The sequence below is a fragment of the Misgurnus anguillicaudatus genome, chromosome 9, assembly GCF_027580225.2.
Source record: "Misgurnus anguillicaudatus chromosome 9, ASM2758022v2, whole genome shotgun sequence".
Lineage (NCBI taxonomy): Eukaryota > Metazoa > Chordata > Actinopteri > Cypriniformes > Cobitidae > Misgurnus > Misgurnus anguillicaudatus.
Window position 1 is genome coordinate 4,695,542 of NC_073345.2, and position 14,466 is coordinate 4,710,007.

Sequence of the window (14,466 nt, forward strand, 5' to 3'; positions counted from 1 at the left end):
TGCAGTCGCCCTGTCCCATGTGCAGAAAAACACCTCCAAAGCATGATGCTATCACCCCCATGCTTTACAGTAGGGATGGTGTTCTTGGGATGGTACTCATCATTCTTCTTCCTCCAAACACGTTTTGTGGAATTATGAACAAAAAGTTCTATTTTGGTCTCATCTGACCACATAACTTTCTCCATGACTCTTCTGGATCATCCAAATGGTCATTGGCAAACTTAAGACAGGCCTGAACATGTGCTGGTTTAAGCAGGGGAACCTTCCGTGCCATGCATGATTTCAAACCATGACGTCTTAGTGTATTACCAACAGTAACTTTGGAAACAGTGGTTCCAGCTCTTTTCAGGTCATTGACCAGCTCCTTGCGTGTAGTTCTGGGCTGATTTCTCACCTTTCTCAGGATCATTGAGACCCCACGAGGTGAGATCTTGCATGGAGCCCCATTCCGAGGGAGATTGACAGTCATATTTAGCTTCTTCTATTTTCTAATGATTGCTCCAACAGTGGACCTTTTTTCACCAAGCTGTATGACAATTTCCCTGTAGCCTTTTCTAGCCTTGTGGAGGTGTACAATTTTGTCTCTAGTGTCTTTGGACAGCTCTTTGGTCTTGGCCATGTTAGTAGTTGGATTCTTACTGATTGTATGGGGTGGACAGGTGTCTTTATGCAGCTAACGACCTCAAACAGGTGCATCTAATTTAGGATAATAAATGGAGTGGAGGTGGACATTTTAAAGGCAGACTAACAGGTCTTTGAGGGTCAGAATTCTAGCTGATAGACAGGTGTTCAAATACTTATTTGCAGCTGTATCATACTAATAAATAGTTAAAAATTTATTACGATTTTTTTTAGATTATGTCTCTTAAAGTGGACATGCACCTACGATAACGATTTCAGCCCCCTCCATGATTTCTAAGTGGGAAAACTTGCAAAATAGCAGGGTGTTCAAAGACTTATTTTCCTCAATGTATATGTTTAAAATGGTCAGGTCCGTTTTTGTGTCAAATGTCAAATGAAGGATGTTTTGAAATGAAGTAGAGATGCAGTAGAGGCAGCTATAACCTAGCTGGAAATTTACACGCAGCGGGCAAATAGATTGCTATTATTCCTATTGCCTTTGGGTGATCAAGTCTACTGTCAGGCTATGATTGAAGTGATTAGTTGGGCAGCACAAGGATGTGCATCAAGCAGAAGTGGCGCTGGATTTGTTGGTCTGAGGTTTCCTTGGGAACCCAAGGATGAGACAAAACAAACTGATATTAGCATAGATGCCACTCAGTGTAATGTAAAAGTTAACTTCCCTTATTGCTGCCCACTGCGCTGTATGTGTGTTTGTGTTCGGAGCTTGCAGTGCGTGTGTTCATTACTCACTGTTTGGGTTGAAAGCAGAGGTTGAATTTCGAGAATGGGTTTTCGTATCTGACATTCCTTTCAAAGAAACATAAAACAGGACATAATCTTACATAGGGGGCTAATGTCTGTTTACCCCCATGCCAGTAAGCCTTAATATATATTACAGTGTAATTGTTGGCCATAATACAGTGCATTACGATGCATTTAAAAGATTGTCAACTAAATAATGGTACTTGGCTGTTGTAGGGCAGCATGATATGTGTGTAGCATTTCATGATTAAGGCACAATGGTGTAAATCTCTTGAGATAGAGTAGTATTCCAGGGACGAAAAGATTTCACAACATACTGACAAACAGCCCTGCAGAGCCATAAGTTGATCATATAACAAGACACAATGTGGATATTGTGAATTATGCTGGTGAGAAGTCAGTGATGTGACAAAAGTGTGACATTAAAGAAAAATGATGACCAGTATTATGGGTTCATCGGAGGATCTCTATCAAAGAAGTGTAGAGCCATATATTGTGCTGAAAGTATTACTCGATACACCTGGGCTTTTGGAAGTACATTAGATCAGTAATAAGGCTCATATTGCCTCAATAAAGGTCTCGGGAGCAGGATAACATTGTAGAGTCACAGAACTGTTGGCTTATTGTAATGTCATAAATGGGGAGAGACGGGGAAACAGCTGAATGGCTCAAGAGACAGCTAGAATTTAGGGGGCGTGCACACCAAAGCTTTTACGCCCGCGGCCGGCGTATGTTTTCATATGTTTGCTGTTTTTCAAAAAAGCCAACAGCTAGCATTTTCTTCCACGTTGAAAGCCGAAACGCAGTGTTTTTTCTGCGCTCAGCGCTGAGTGCCGAGATTTAACAAATATTCAATGTGAGTTCTCACATGGCCATCCAATCATAGTGGAGGAGGAGCAAGACAAATATCACAACAACCAACCGACGCATCATACAACGACTGATAAACAAAGCAGAAGTATCACAGCAACCAAAGCGCTCAGCTGAAGAAACAGCTGGCATTCGGCGTCCTTCAGGCGTTTTATCTTTATGATAATTGTAGAAGCCTTTCAGATCATGGAATGCATGGTTTTAATTAACCCTTTATTTGGTGCATGAGAATAGCCATTTTTTATAAAGTAAATTGAGTGACTGCTTTGTTTAGGATTTGCTTAAAATGCTGAAACACCAAACAGCAAAGATATTCTTACATTTAGTTTGAATAAACATTGGTGGAACAAACTGTACACAGCAAAATCCAACAAAATTGCCTCCTAGCTTTTTTAACTTTTACTTGAATGTGTATAGTGATGTGCATAATTTCCAGTAGTGAACAAAATTGCGAAATTCATTATTAACACCGCAGGCTGCTTTTCCCTAACAGTGTTACAGAGTACACCTAAAATTTACTTTTATTTTGTTGCAATGTCATTATTCTCTCTTTCCTAATTTCCCCCCTGTTGTGTGGAAGATGTTGATAAAAGGTACTGATCATCTTAAGAATTATTCAGTCATTTTACAAGACTCAATTTAGTGCATAAATTCATGGTGCATCATTACAGTACATTAGCATATAAACACTTTAGATCTACCAAAGCTTTTGCTATTTATTGTTAAGTGTACACACCAACATCATTTATTAAATATCACCTATTTTATTGCATTCATTTCATTACATTTATCTTTAAAAGTGATTAATGACTTCTATATTTTTTAGAAGTAAAGCATGCACTTTGGTACAGTCTGTAGTAGGTACTTTAGTTGCAAACTGTCAATGTAAGAAACTTATCAAAGATGATGATGATGATGCTTATATAAAATAAAATATAAATCAGCCAATTGCACTCACATATGATTTATTTGATGGTGAATGTATTTTCATCAGCTGGGATAATGGAATTAGCCATAAATGACGTCAGTATAAGAATGTACTGGTAAACCGGTTCTTTGTAAAACAAACTGTCCAGCACAACCATTGTTTGTAAAGCACAGTAGTGGGTTTTCTTACTGCGAAAACAAAATCGTGAGTTAGCATTTCTTGTTTTGTTTTTGTTCCAACATATGCTCTAACTCGACCTTCTAGGTTGTTCGTTACTTTCCTCAGATACGACCCAAAGGAGACTACTAAATTTCCACCACTGCGATGCCACAGAAACGCTCACCTTAATGCTTTGTGGAGTTTAAACTGAGTGACAACTGAAATAAGCATATCATTGGTTAATCTCCATTTTTGTAAACTACTTAGTGGCTCTGTGTAATATGGCTGTGCCTTTTCTTAATGATTATTGATATTTGTAGTCATAGGAGTTAAAAATAGAGTTGTCAAGTTGACATTTTCTGCTTACAACAGTCATTGCACATAATAAGTGTTTGCGTTAGCATTGCTTATTAATTAGGATTAATATATAACATGAGTAAAGATTTTTAGAGCTATAAAAGATGGATTAGTGCAGTCAAACACTAAGCTCGCGGGCCGAACACGGCCCACAAAGATGTCAAATCCGCATGATGATTTATTATTATATATTACGTATAGGGGTGGGCGATATGACCAAAATCTTCTATCACGATAGGATTAATTTTATATCATGATAACGATATGTATCACGGTACAGTTTTCTTTTTCTTTTAATAAGGTTTTATGTTATTCAAATCTTTAATGCCATAGAATTTTCATAATTCTCACAAAAACCTTATGCAAGCATAAAAAGAAAATAAAACAAACAAAACAAAGCTCTCTGAAGATAAACAGTCAATGATAAAGGAATGATAATTAAATAATTATGTATGTATATATGTATATATAATTTTTATTTAAGGTAGAAAAGTGATTTAGTCAAGAGCAATGAGAGATTTTCTCTTAATGCTGTTTGATAAACATGAGTGACAGACAGGAGCAAAATTAGGTAACTTCCCCTTTAAGACTGGATCCAATATACACTTTTATGCTTTTAGCCATTCACTTTCTCTTCAGCCCTAAATGGTCGTGTTTATGAGGATACTTGCAAAGACGGGAATTTGAATGACGCATATCTATTTAGGGCCAATAAAGCGGCAAAAAAAAAAAAAGCTCACGAGCTTAATGAGCAGCGGTTGCGCGACTTGCGCACTCCTCACACACAGAAAGAGCGCACACATATAGATCTGTTGTTTGTGTTTCAATGGCTTAAAATAACTTGTTTTAAAACTGCGGTGCTTAAATACGTGTACAAACGTTGTGACCATGCGCACAGGAGCGTGACGTGGGCGCGTGAACTCGATAGAGACGATAGTCCAAAATCTCTACCGGTTGACAAATTTCTACCGGTTAATCATGTGTGCCGGTTTATCGCCCACCCCTAATTAAGTACATATTTTAAAAACCTTTTCAAGCAGAATGTGGCAGTCGCATGTGTTTAGTTTAAATAGGAGACATGCGGAAAGCGTGAAAACACGGACAGTTTCACAGGTGCTCTGTAGACGGACCTTATTCGGTCCTCGTGCACCCAAATATTCTGTAATTTCCCCGTGCATGGCTCTTCGTGGCAGACGCAGAAAGAAAGCGACAGCCGCATACCGTGTATGAAACTGCCCTGAATCAGTTTCTGCCATAATCCCCAATGGTTTAAAATGGATTAGTTTAAAAAAATGTATTTTAAATGTCATGGCTGGTCAGGACTCACACACAAACGTCTAGAAATAAGAGTAGCAACTGCCCAAAACTGATTATGTTGATCCGGTGGTCAAAGAATGTAATGCCTGTGTATTATTACATCAGACTGTCTTAGGTACTGTAATACTTTACAAATTAAGCATTTTTATTGCTAAATGACTGCTCTCATTACAATATTCCAAAAAGAACCATTCATGATTGATGAATGATTTTGGCATTATTTGGCAATACAGAGAGGATAATTTATAAGCATAAGCTATAATTATGTTAAGGTTCCATACAAAGGGAATTAAATGAAGGCTTTTTAACCTAAGACCAATGAGTTTTTACAGATATAGGGCTCTATCTTACACCCGGCGCAATGCGCGACGCAAGTGTCTTTCGCTAGTTTCCACCCTAATTTTCACGTTTAGCGCCGCGTTGTTTAAATAGCAAATGCATTTGCGCCCCCTTTTGCGCCCATGGGCGTTCTGATCTGAAATCGAGGTGTGTTCAGGCGCATTGTTGGCGCGTTGCTATTTTGAGGCAACTAAAATAGACTACGGCATTGACCAACAAAAACCTGGTCTAAAGTCTAAAGTCAATGGCGCAATGTGTTTTATGTTATTTAAAGAGCGCATTAGTAATATGGTCCTATAAACGGGACAACAACGCGGGTTTGCTTATCACGTACATGAATGCGCAGCAGCACAAAAATGCTTTTAAATATGAAAGATTAAAGGATTGAATGTAAAAGATTATTATTGAATCTCTTGGACATAAATGAGGACTAATTATGAGACGTTAGAAGGCGCAAAAAGAGTTGCTTCACCTGCAGCCTGGTAAGTAAATAAATGCTTTGCTTTAAACAAATGCATCTGTTTTTAAATGTTTTTTTAAATGCTACCTCACGGATTTATTATATGATGACTCTGTACCTGCGGATATGGTGAGATGAGTAACATTTTAAGTAATGCTTAAAAAAAAACTCTTTGCTAAAAAAACGCTGTCCAAAGTGCTGAAACGCGCATAGAGTCGTTTGTAAATTCTTTATCTCCTGTTTGTTACAAATAAAGTATTTTTAGAGTGCAAACCTTTTCTTACATACTTGTAAATTATTTTTTGATGATATTGGATAGCCATACATTTAAAGCAATTACAAGCCTGCTTTTTTACTTCCATGACTAAAAGAAAACGGGTTTTAAAGGTTTTAATAAAAATATAACAATTTCAATACAAGTGAAAAACAACACAATTATTTAACATTAATCTTAAACTGGGGATCTTCTTCCTCCACTTAGTTTTTCAGTTTACAAAGTCCGTCATCTAAACAGGGATTAGACATAGCGCCAGCGCAACTTGCTTTTAAAGGGGATGAGAGCTGAGACTCTCATTGGTTTACTGCACGTTACGCCAAAATACTCCCATTAAAATAGGACCAACCCTTTTCGACCATGCGCTCAGCGCACAAACCATTTTTCCCGTCGTTAAATTAGCAAAAGTGGATTCGGACACGCCCATTTACACGTTGCGCTGTGCGCTTTAGACAATGCGCTTAGATCGTTAAAATAGGGCCCGCAAAATTGTGTGTATATGATTTATTGTACAGTATGAGTATGTTACTGTTTCTTATGAAATTTAGACATATGAAATTTAGTTTTCAGTGTGTTTTTCTAGCTTTCCTGCTAAATTTGTAGTTTTTTTAGTTAATATTAACATAATTATCAGCACCCTAAGATTTGAAAAAGTTATCCGGCCCTCACATGGTTAAGTTATTTACCATCCAGCCCATCAACCTTAAATGAGTTTGACACCCCTGGATTAGTGATAATCTGTGGAACTAAAGACATTATATAAAGATGAAAACCTTTTTTGGTGTGTGGTTAATGCTCAGTTGTCATCAGTATTGTAGTATTTCGAAGGCACATGTTACAGTAATGCGACACATTTTATCCAAAATGCATTGCTTCAAATCAGACTCCGATTGGACGGTGTAGCATTGAATGAAGTCGAACAGACCTGGTGATTTGAATTCGAAAGTGACCTCTCATTTGTGAACTGAATGAATGTACATCAGTTTTGTGAAGGATGAACCTCTGACCAAGCAAGAGCAGGCATGCTTGTTGTTCACTTTACATATTTTGTGTAAAAACGAGTGAAGGCCAAACACTACACATTAAAACCAGGTGAGGCTCGTACATCTTGAAAAGTGAAGCTGCGGGCTCCTTGATTTCCTTTTCCTTTCTCTTTCCATCCTCTTTGATCAATTTAATTTTAGCTAGCAATTTGGGCTACGTTTACACGTGGGCGCTATTTTTATAAACGGATATTTCAACCTCTCCGGTTTCAAAAATAATATCGTGCACACATGTCAATTTCAGAAAAGTATTCATTTACACGACCCCGTGCATATATGCCGTCAAGAGAAGCTCAAGCCCACGTAAGCCAATCACCGGCGGCGGTGGTGACGCGGACTGGTTCTTCGTGTTGGAGGGAGGAGTTGTTGCAGTATGTGTTCGATGACGTCAAAGTACCGCGAGAGCGATTAGAAATTACGTTGACTTCATCCGCCTGTCGGTTCTTGCAGCGCCGCATGAAGTCGAACACAAGTAAAATTGCTGACCTCAGAGCACTCTTCTCTGCTTCTCGACAAAACGGAGCAGCTTTTACATGCAAGCATGCAAACGAAGGTTCTCAAAATATCCACTTTGGCCAGAGTTTTTAGAAAGAATCGGTTTCAGAGGCGAAATCTATGTTTACGTGCAAACGAAGGGCTCAAACAAAGGTAAATGTCTCCGTTTTTCAAAATAACCATGTACGTGTAAACATAGCCTTGATGTTAGAGAAATGGGGTGTGTCGTTATGATTGACATTTGTGATGGACAGCTTCTCTGAGCGGACTCTCTGGGGTTTGAGGGAAGATTGAAGATGTAACTATTATTTTCGATTATTTTGTGTCATTTCACACCGACAAAATAAGTTGTATTTAACTTATAACTTATCTTATTTTAGCAAGTCAGTCAAATGAGACGTTCAAGGGGCGTGGTTAAAGCAGACGCACAAGTGTTTGGGCGGAAGTTTGATCCAGTGGCTCCGCCTCCGGGCTCCACGGACGATTCCTTCTGTGCATGCCCTGGCTCCAAAGTGACGTTTTTGCGTAACATGTCACAACCATCTTCGGACATTTTACGTTCAGTTCATTACAATCGAATGAATTACAATCATTACAATCGTCGCGTAGTCCATCTTTTTATACAGTCTATGATTGAAACACTTATTAGTGTTGCTCAGCAGATTAGAAAATGGATGGAAAATTATAGTTTTTTTAATTTTGAAACACTCTTGTTAAGACATGCAGTACAGTAGATTTGTACAGAGAACTTTTTTAATTAGCACATAATACAATTTTATCAGTTCGACAAATCAGTGCGTTCAGCATTTTCCTAATAACACATAAAAATGCTCATTTCTCACCACCTATGAGTAAAATTATGCTGGGACATTTCATTCAGACGTGATCATCACAATGCCCTATTCACAGACGCAGTTGTTAGGTTTATTCAAATTACCTTAACAATAATTAAGACACGTCAGACCAAGAATTCAGGTTTAAATCACTCGCGAGGGAAAGAACCAGAGAGATTTCTCATCAAGAAATACTCAAGCTGTCTCTCTCCGATTCTTTGTCTGCAAGCTCTTTTTATAAGATGGGTTGACACCCAAAAAGATAAGTGCAAGACAACATACGTCATGGATTTTTAACACATACACACACACATCTGAAAACATCCAAAAAACCAGACATAGGTAAGAGCTGAGTTCGAAACAGATAAACAACTTTCCACCACCCTGAACTGGAGGTGGAGGTGTCAAAACCACAAAGTACAGCTTGTGCTCTTCTCCTATCTATGTGGCTAAAAGAAAGAATGCAAAACATAGTTTGTTTTCTATTACAGAGAAAACCTTAATAAAAATACATCTATTAAAAAGAAACACATCTATAAATGATAATAAAATCATTTTCTCCAACATTCCCTCCTGTTTATCATTTATCCTGTTTCTTTTTCAGTTACACCCCACTACCTTCTAATGTACTTTAGTAATCAACTATCTTTAATAGGAAAAAATAAAAACATAGCAAACAAAAACATTATATTATTGTATCAGTTTTAACTGAAGTATTGACTCGTGAAAATACTTCATAATCATCATCCACTGCAAAGTTTCCCATAAAATACATGTCTGAAAACATAGAATGAATCATTTTTCTCATTAATTTCATAACACAGGGTAACACACAGCTCAGATACATGCAAATCAGGAACAACACACACTTTCAAAAGGCGTTTACCCGACAACCCTCCAAACAACCATTTGGAGACACCATCAGCTGTATCATAGTCTTTTTCAACAGCTTCACGAAGCATGGTGAGGTTGTTAATGGCCCGTTTGTCCATCATGCATAGGCTGTTAATTCTTCTTTGATATCTTTCAATGCTGCCGTGGTACTATTAAGAAATACCTAAAATCGACAGTCAATGGTTTCCATTCTCAGCATAGGTTTTCCAGTTCCTAGCCAAGGAAAAAGAGCAAGTCCAACTTTCTGACCGTTGGACCATAGCTTGTGGTCGTTGGGTACATCCGTTCCCCACAGGGAGTCCTGTTTCTTGTAGAGATCTCGTTTGGTGCGATGTTGAGCGTCCTTCGCGGTGATGATGAAAGAGTGATCTGTTGGCAGGGCGGGGCACACCGGCCCTTCCACCCAGTAGAAAGATGATGATAAATGTCTAAGCCACACAACCACACAAAGTTCATCTGTGGGGTGGTTCCCATGGCATTGGGTGCGTTGAAATAATTTGTACACACAACTCCTCTGTTAGCTTCGGATTGTCTAAAATGTCCTGATTTATTTTGTACAAGGCATGAATATGCGCTTACAGTTCTGTTTGGGCACTTTTCCAGGATAAATCTCATCTCCCAAAGTCACAGTGTTCTCATAACAAATAAATTGTGCACTTGGAGGAACGTAGACTGGAACGTACATTTTATCACTAACATTAAACGTTAGGCTCATAGAGTTCTTAAAAGTCAGTTTCTTAATATCCACAGGAGGTGGCAGGCGGTTTTGCAAAGTCATGTTAAGAAACTGCAGTGAATAAGCTGATACCAGACATTCAGGAAACCGGCCAGAAACATCTATCACGGGTTCAGGAACTACATGCAGATTCATTCCTGACTTGGGCTTTTTTGAACAGACATAACAGTTTGTGTGGTTTCTACTTAAAGCCGTGTACTTTGCATACCGATACCACATGTTGATCTCGTAGGTGTTCTGATACTTTCCTTCTTTAATCTGCTGCCACTTGCCTCTCTCCTTTCTCTTAAGCTCATCCTGCTTCTCTTGCTTCGTCCAGCCAGGCGGGGTCTCACACACCAGCATGGTTGCTAGAATCACACACAATGATTATTTTCAGAAAATCAGCCATTTCTTCTGTTCTGTGTAGACAGGACAGTGCTAACTAATTTTACCTACAATATCTTCTAGGTTAAACTTCCCTTGCTCCCGTGAAAAATAAACAGGGGTCACAAAAACAGTCTTCCGGGTCCACTCACTTACCCACACTTCTCTTACCTAGATTAACTAAACAACAACTTCACTGTCCTGAACAGAACAAACCAACTGTTTCTTGATGTGGCTGAGATGTATCCACGAAGGTCTTTCTGCAATCTTTACTGCTGTTGGTGTGGTTATAAGAACTTGATAAGATCCTTCCCACTTCGAGCTGGACCAGTTTTTCGTTTGATGACTTTGATTAAGATGTAGTCACCTGGCTGGACAGCTGCTTCCTGTATGACAGAGAGAGAAGAAAATCTGGCAGTATGTTTGCTTATAACACTTCTCATTTAGAAAAAATTGCTTTTAAATAATCACTAAAGTTTTATTCTTCTTCATTCTTCTGCAAAGAGGAGGTTAGCAGGGACATTCCAAAACTTATCTCTAATGGAGTACGTCATTTCACAGTTAGAGTTATTCTGATATATAACTTCACTAAAACAATACAGTTTCATCCATACATTTATTTTATTTATTTATTTTTTCCCTATTCTTTTACCGTGACATTTATTTATTTCACCAGTCCTGCAATTTGTGGATGATATGCACAATGATTCTTTAAAATGATATCTAGGTTGTTGCTCTTTATTACCTCATTCACAAAATGGGCACCATTGTTACTATATATTTTCTCAGGAATGCAATCAGTATTTGTATGGACCACTCTGATTCAATTCAATGAAGTCCATACAAAAATTCTGAAAAGGGTATTCTGGTTCCGGGAATTTACCTCTGAGTACTCTAACATTTCCTTGTGCATTATGCTTTATGCATATGGTACATGCTTTTACAAAAAAATTTTTTAGTAGTAATTAAATCCATAGATTATAAAATGTTCATCTATTACTTTATACTCCCTCCTGTTGAGACATTGGCAAAGCCCATGGCTCAAACAATTAATTATCAGTTATTGACTTTCTCGTAGAGGTCTTCATACCTCTCCGTTCCCATTGTTTTGCAAATCAAAAAACAACAAATACACGACTAAACAAAAAACAAAAACAACAACAACAAAAAAAATTTAACAAAAAAAAAAAAAAAAAGGCTTACTGACAACTGGTTGGACAGTTAATGATTGGCCTTTTTCCCAAAAGACATGCTCTTTTTCAAAGCTATTATTTCTCTGCAGCTTGTGCTGAATATTTATTTAGCAACTGTCTGGCTTTTATAATTCGGTCTGAGCTAACCACAGCATATCCTTTGATAGTTTTGCCTGCTCTATCTTTATAACACGAACCATCTACAAACCACACTTCTCCTTCTTCTAATGGTTGGTCTTTTAGATCTGGTCTGGCCAAAACCAATTGATCTGTTAGTTCAATACAACAACGAGGTTCTCCTACAATTGCTGGGTTTAGTGTATTACACCTCTGAATGGGAATGTGTGGTTGTGAGATTAGCACGGTGATACAAGACATATGTCGAGCAGGTGATAAGAACTTCAGTTTAGGTTTTTTAAAATTAAAGTATCTACAGCGTATGTAAATGTCAAATGGTGAAATAAAATAATTTCAGCTAATACTTCTACACCCATTGCTGCTGCACAAACTGCTTGTACAGGGTGGTAGTGCTGGTATACCATACCATATTTAACTTCTTAGAATAAAAATCTACAGGTCCTAACTTTGTGCCATGCTTTTGTAACAACACAGAAGCCATTAATTTCATTTTTCAACTACGATTTGCACAAATTGTTTAGTGCAATCAATTAAAGCTAAACACAGTGGAAGAAACTGATTCTTGTTTGATCTTATCGAAAGCACCATTCACTTTCATTGTCCACTGAACTTCCTCTTTTAATGCAACTATTTGCAAAAGATCTTGTGCTTCCTCTAGATTTCTCACATCTTTAAAGGTGTTGATCATGTTACTCTTCTGCTGAGCCACGCTGTTATGGTATTATAATACTGGGGAGCTCTATTAATCATTTTGTCTAAATCTGCTCTTGCCCCTGCATATGATTGATATATAACATGTGCTAAGGCTTCAGGGGACGGGATTCGATCTGGCTCCAGCAGCGTTGTGCGTACTACAGGGGTTGTTTTATTGTTTTCCTGTCTACACACCACCATTATTTTTAAACTTTTATCCATCATTCTATACTTTTTTCTGTTTATACCTTCTTGTCTTCTAACACTTCCTTCAAACCATTCTCTTGCACTTAATATTTCTCGTTCTGGTTTGACTTTTCCTGTTTTAAACATTGCTTTCATCTCTAAATTTTCAACAAACTTTTTGCACTTTTCTACATTTAACTTCCCTAAGCATTGATATTTCTTTTTCCACTTCTTCATATACCTCACATTCTGATTTTACATTCTGAAATATTCTATACTATATATTATATATTAGTATACACTATATTAATTATTCATCATTCTTAAAACATCCACAACAATTTCTCATTTTCTCAAATTATTACTCGATCCACGCAATCACAAATTATTACTCAATCTAAAATCATTAGCGATCCTAAATTATTCAGAATCATAACCTATTATTCGATCACACACATACAATTAGCGATCCCCGGGGATTCAAATTGCAATACAACAATGCAACAATACAACTTTCGATTCACAGATAAAAAAATCACTCAATGTGCCTACTTCAGCGTACAACTGGTTTGTTAACACCGCTAGATTTCCAGCACACTGAGCACATCACAAACATATACACAGCAAATAACGCAGCAAAAACACAGCAAAAATACAGTAGAATAAACACTTCAGGGTTTATTCTCAACAATTTCTCAGTAAACACTTCTGGGTTTACAACACTCAGTAAATACTTCAGGATTTACTATCAACAGGGCAATACTTCAGGATTCCCTTAAAAAAAACAGAATAAACACTTCAGGGTCTATTCTTTCAGTAAACACTTCAGGGTCTACTTTTGGGGCGATACTTCAGGATCCCCTAGTCTTATTTCAAAACAAAATCAATAAAAAAACAGAATAAACACTTCACTACAGTAAAATAAAAAATTTCGGGATTTTAGCTCTTGGGGACTCTAACCCTCTGGCTGTTCGACTGTTATTTGGGACTCTAACCCAGAAACATTGGGGACTCTAACCACCAATTCAGCATCTTGGGCATCTAACCCTCAGCTGTTCAACAGTTCCCGGGGCCTCTAACCCACGATTATTGGATAAACACTTCTTCAGTAAATTTGAATTTCGGGATTTTAGCTCTTGGGGCCTCTAACCCTCTTTTGGCTATTCGACTGTTATCTGGGACTCTAACCCATACAAATTGGGGACTCTAACCACCAATCCAGCTTCTGGGGCCTCTAACCCTCAGCTGTTCAACAGTTCCCGGGGCCTCTAACCCACGATTATTGGATAAACACTTCTTCAGTAAATTTGAATTTCGGGATTTTAGCTCTTGGGGCCTCTAACCCTCTTTTGGCTATTCGACTGTTATCTGGGACTCTAACCCATACAAATTGGGGACTCTAACCACCAATCCAGCTTCTGGGGCCTCTAACCCTCAGCTGTTCAACAGTTCCCGGGGCCTCTAACCCACGATTATTGGGGCCTCTAACCACCAATTAAAATACCAATAAAGCAACTTACCCAATTCACTGCGCCTGATTTGTGTCTTGCTTCGAATTCCGTCAATCCGGGATCATCAGCAGAGGAAACCTAAATGCCGGCCTGGCGAGGAATTCTCACCTCCCAGGGCTTTGCTTCGAACTCTTAGACGAATTCGGCCGACGTCGGGCTTCGGCTTGTCTCCTCCACTGCTGATCTCCGGGTATGTTGGAATCCGGCTCGAAGGACCAAAATGTTAGGTTTATTCAAATTACCTTAACAATAATTAAGACACGTCAGACCAAGAATTCAGGTTTAAAT

The 14,466-nt window shown here is 38.2% G+C and overlaps 1 protein-coding gene across 3 annotated transcripts in view; it reads left to right on the forward strand.

Annotated features, from left to right (window-relative positions):
- Positions 1 to 14,466, forward strand: part of gabra1 (gamma-aminobutyric acid type A receptor subunit alpha1) — a 41,864-nt gene that overhangs the window by 15,957 nt on the left and 11,441 nt on the right. The gene's annotated exons all lie outside the window — the stretch shown is intronic.